Here is a 6,000-nt window from a genome sequence, read left to right as displayed (position 1 = left end):
TGCTGTGTCACCCCGTCGTTAAATAAACACTAACTGGATTAGCTCTTTTTGCTGACGTGGCCAATATTTGCAGATGTGGCATGCTGATGGATCCAATATACACACACATGCTGATGTGGCACTGTATTTATAAAACCATACCAAATAACACAACCAAACAACACATACATCTCAATCTCCCCCTCTTCTCGATGATATCTGACCGACACCGAAAGCCGGTTTTTCATGTTTCAACAAAGGATCACAACCACTTTGAATAACAAGAAGCAGTTTCGCCACAAGACCGATATTCTCCGCAAGACCAATCACTCACCAATCAACCCACAAATCTACCCAATTCAACCCATCAACTAATAATGTCATGTTCATCATCATCGACATCTGAAGAAGATGAAGATTTCGATTCCTACCGGAAATGAGGCTACCTGCAATAGAGGACGATTTCGACTTCGAAAATCGACATCTGAAGAAGATGAAGATTTCGTTTAAAAGATCTGCAGCGCTGAAGCGGTAGCCGGAGCTATTGAACGTAGATCCTGTGACAACCCTCACCAAACCAGGTATCCGTACAAATTAATTAATATTTAATTAATGCTTAATTACTATACTTGCTTACAATTGTGGTTAAACTGCTTCTTGATTTCTGAGACATGCATATTCATGCATCATACTTTATTACTGTCACTTCCGTTATTACACACAAAACTATAATGACAAACTTGATGCACAAAAGCACAGTGAACGGATAGTAAACATGCTGACATAGCCAGCACTAGACAGGCATTGTCTCTGAGGCCAGTATGAGCCGGGAATAGATTACTACACTAGTAGGGAGTGTAGGGAGGTGAGGATTGTTAAACTGCGTCACTAGGTGATAGTTATAGTGACTGGATGTGCCTAAAACATGCTTTAATTACAAAATTCTGCACTTATTACAAAAATTCAGCATTTAACGTAAATAGTAAAGTGCAAAAACTTGGTAAAATAATACTAGACACTTTCCAAAGTGTCGGGAATTTTTGTGTCACTAAAAACACTATAAAAAACACTTTAAGGCTTTACTTGACAACCCGTTATATTACATAACACCCTAACAACCCGTTATACTACATAACACACATAATTACACTAACTAAATCCTTTGGATTTCAACTAACTAGTAAACATATCTTTACAAACCAACCCTTACCCCCCCTCATCCGATCGGTCCCCCAAGGGTGGGGACACACCTTCATTTCTTTGATTATTATATTAACATTGTCTAGTATCTAATGGACATATTATATGTTGGTTAAAGCACTAAACTTGGATTATAAATTTACATTCAAGACCATCACTTTCGTTCACATAATCACACAACAAACCAACTCCCTCTTCTCTTCCTTGCTTGTGTCTTCGGCCAAAACCATCAACCACCAACTCACCACCATTCAAGTCTTGTTCACTCATTTTACTTACATACAAGTGTGCAAGGTGACATACAAGGAGGCTCGGTGCTTTCGGAAACTCAAGAACCTCTCTATATTTCTTTTATCCACCTTGTTTACGCCTTGATTCTTCCATAGCCTCGAGCTAGTAGTAAGTGCCTCTAAACACCATCTTGATCTTGTTTAAAGTGGTTAATAAGTGATTTAACGGTTAAAAATCAAGAACACAAAAGATCATAACTAAAAGTATTGAAAGTAAGATAAACTAGTTGGATAAAGAGTAACTAGTGGTGTAAATCATGTAAATCTTGCTTTGTTGTGAATATTTGATGCTGTTTGATGCTAGTAGTGGGATGGATCATCATCTAACCATACTAGATCATGTTCATGGAACATGAACTAGTAATATGTTAGTGTAAAAGTTGTGAAAGATGATGAACCCTTCCACTCATGAAACATGAACTTGTGTAACTATAATTTTTCTTGTAAAATAAGGTTCTAAACTAGTAGATCTAAAGATCTACAAGTGGTTTTTCGGAAGAACCAAGTGAAAGACGCAAGTCTTGTTTAAAACCCGGATCTTACACAAACTACAAGCATTTTAGTGAAAAAGCAAGTGTGTAAACACTTGTGTAACAAGAATATTTAACAAAGAAATATTTTCGTAAATTTTGACTAGAAGATGTAAAACTACAAGTTCTTTAAAAATAAAGTTTTCAAGAAACAAATTTTATTTGTAAAGATGACAAGATCCACTAAATATGTTAGAAGATTACTACATAATTTTTCAAGACTTACAAGTTCATGAGTTTGCGATTTAGACTTATTTTGACAAGTTTGATGTTTAATATTGTATATTGATGATTGGTGAATTGTTTGGTTGAATTTTGAAAAGAAAATGATACGCTTGTAAGCGTGGCCACCTCTAGTTACAGAGGAAACTCTGGCGAAATTTTTCCAGAAAATAACACTTAGAAATATTTTTGTGACAAGTGTTTATAAATATATTTTTAACTTGTTTTTCCAAACAAACTTCGCAATGATTTTTATTATAAAGTAACCAAGTATTCGGAGGTGAATTTTCGTAAATAAAACTTGTTAAATATATATTTAGAATATATATTTCATAGTAAAACGCTTGTGTGACTTTATGATTAATTTGTGAACTAGAGATATATTATTTTTAGAGTAAAAATAATATTACTTGAAATATCATGAAAATACGCCTCCAAAATAATACCAACGCCCTCACAAATAAATATTTAAGTTACTCCGGTATTATTATTACAACACGAACCTTAAAATGTAACTTATGTATTTTCGGAAAATACTCTTAAATGTGTATTTTGATAAAGTATTATTTTGGAAATTGTATGGAATAAAATATAATATTTTTGGGAAAAATATATATATTTCGGGAATTGTATGAAGTAAAATATAATATTTTGGGAAAAATATGTATATTTTTGGTGTCAGGATATTTTAGACAAGTAAGTTAAAATATATTTTTCAAATGAGACTTAAAAATATATTTTCGGAATTATTAAAACATACATGTATTAATACCCCCATCCTTGGGAAGGAATATATTTACAAAATAATTAAGAAGTGTAAATACGAAATAGTTGTCTAACTATTTCACAAAAACGTTAAACCTTAAGCCAAGGCACGACCATCCGTCTAATAGAAGTTAGTACGTGTAGGTCATCACGCAGCAGGTTATTTTGGGACGGATTATTTCGAGACGCACTTCTGTGAGTTCATGTCCCCCTTTTCTCTTAACTGTTTTCAGTTTTTATACTTCGGGGGTGAAATACATGTTACAATGATTACGGATACTTTTTATACATGGTATGGTTAGCGTAAGGAGGGTTACTACTTAGATCATGTGAGTGGGTAGGCTGGAACTAGAGGCCATTAATCCTCATTTTAGGACCAAGGGTCATTAGCGGTAGATCTATCTAGGTGTAGCGAGCCCAACTCCAGGCCCAACTGTACGGACCTCGCGGTGACTTTGAGCCCGACGCAAAAATCTGCTAGGTTTGAGTCTTCCTACAGCACTTCACACATATCATTGGCTTTGCACCCAATGGTGATCTCTTTTTCCTTATTTGCTACATACCAAGGATTTTTCATTCATACAAACATATACGCAGGTTTTTACATACTCACTTTTACATGAACTCGCTCAAATTTTGTTGACTTTTTTTAAATTACATGTATTTCAGGGAATTAGGGATCTGGCGAGGTATGCTATGTCTTCATGCTGCGTAGGAGAATGAGATCATCCAAGTTTAGGGGTTGTGGCTCTTGCCTGGACGAGTCACAAGTCTTAAACTGTGTTTATTTCATGTTGTGGTTGTGTCTTATGAACAATGTTTTTATTTTGTTGTGTTGTAAACTCGTTGCATGTGTCAACTCTTAAAACAATGTTGTCGTATTTTATTTTTAAAACTTGAAGTAATGGATGATCATCATGGTTTTACTTTCATATAGCTTTGTTGTGATTAAGCTATGGTATTAAGAAGTCACACCAAATAAACCCACGCTTCCGCAAAGCCAGGGTGTGACAGATCCGCTGATTTTAGTGTCGTAACTATGTTGTAAAGTGTAACTGTTAAACGGCCATACACCGGATTGTAATAAACGGTCACGAAACGCAAGTTACGACCACTGTAACTCCGCTTGAAACACGATTAGGTTTTCGATCCACTGAAACGACCGTTCGATCAGATCTAGATCCCAATCGATGCTGGAACGGTTGTAGAATTCGTCATCGGCACGGCTGTAGAATCCGGCGTTGATGGTACCGCCGCCGACGATGATATAGTCAAATGAGAGATTTACATAAATGAAGTGAAACTAGAGAGAGAGTATGCTTACTTTGAGATAAGTTGCCTGAAATTAGAGAAAAGATAATGATGAATGTGAAGCAGAAGATGATGATTGACACCATTAATGGTGGAAATTAGAGAAATGCATGAATCTGGATGACAAAGATGATGAATATGTTGTTAGGGGTTTTAAGGGGTTTTAAAGATGATGAATCAGGGGAACTTACACGTCATAATGCCACATCAGATTAAAAATGACACGTAGGCTAATTTTCCTAACTAGGTTAGTGTTAAAAGAATAAATATATATATCATTCAGATATTTCATACTTGTTACATTCTAACTATTTTTTGGTTAAGTTGTTATATTGTTCAACAGGTTCAACAACATAAAGGGCCTGGATGTATCTTTCTGATAAGTCGGTGTAATTAAAGGCATTTAGAAGGGGGCAGAGTGTAAAAGTCATTTGCTGCTGGTATATAAAGTGCAGATTAAGTCATTAGGGTTTGGTAACCCTTCTTCACAGTCCATTATTGCTCCTTTGTTTCCTCTGGTTCTTAATATTGTATTGATCGATTTGTCTGCTGTTGTTGTTGTTGGAGAAATCTCACCTGTGAGATCAATCTCTTGTAGTTCAGGTTGTATCTTTCCTATGTCTTTGTTTTGTGCTGTATTTTCTATTGATTAACTGATTGAATCAGTTGATCTGAACATTATTGTTCACTAGATCTTACTATTGGTAAGATCTTGGGTATTGGTGGGTGTTTTTGGTTTGGGTTATAATAAGATTTTCAGTCGCCGTTTTTTGTTGCTATTACTTTGTTTTTGATCTGCGTGGTTGATACCATAAGTTTCTACATGGTATCAGAGCTATTATAGCTCCTGATTAATTGTTCTTCCGCTGGTTTTATCTCTGTTGTTGTGATTTTGTAGGTTACTTTAGGGTTTCTGGTCTCAAGAAACCCTAGTTGGACGATTTTGGGCGTGGTATCAAATTAGGGGTTGAGGAACCCTAATCGGAGGTTTTTTGTATCTCTATTCTTCGAGATCTGGTGTGAAGGTCTGCGTTGGTCTTTATGGTTATTTCCACAAAGCAAACTAACCAGATTTCTTGTATTTGTCTTCTGATCTTAATCTTGTAACCCTAGAAGGTTACGGATTAGATCTGCTATTGGAGGGAGTTAAACGCTTCTGTAAGGGTGTTCTAACTTTTTTTCTCTTATTATATCTGTCATCATTCCTTGTGTGTCTAGGCATCCTGTTTACCGGACTAGTCGGGCCGGCTCTTGATCGAGTCTTATTTGCTTATCTGTTGCATTCTTCTTGTCTGTTTAGTTTAGTTGTTGCTTCTGTGATACGCTTGTCCAGGCACCTATAGAGTGACGAACCTGGAATCTGGCCTCTGTCACAGTTAGCTGTTTGTGATTGTTCTTTTTTGTTGTTTGTCTGTTTGATTGCTTGTTATTGTTTCTTGTGATCATGGGAGATACTAGTACTTCTGCTACTTTGATTAGTAAACTTGATATAGGAGATCCGTTGTATCTTCATCCTAGCGACTCTAGTACCTTGACTATTGTTAGTATAAAACTAAAAGGAACTGAGAATTATCCTGTCTGGTCTAATGATATGAGACTTGCCTTAGAAGCAAAAAATAAATTTGGGTTTATTGATGGTAAGTGTAAAAAACCAAAAGATGATGTGGTCTTAGCCAATCAATGGGATAGGTGTAACTCAGTTG

This window comes from Helianthus annuus, chromosome 7 (assembly GCF_002127325.2).
Source record: "Helianthus annuus cultivar XRQ/B chromosome 7, HanXRQr2.0-SUNRISE, whole genome shotgun sequence".
NCBI classification, from domain to species: Eukaryota; Viridiplantae; Streptophyta; class Magnoliopsida; order Asterales; family Asteraceae; genus Helianthus; species Helianthus annuus.
The sequence above is the reverse complement of the archived record's forward strand: the minus strand, read 5'-3'. Positions refer to the sequence as shown.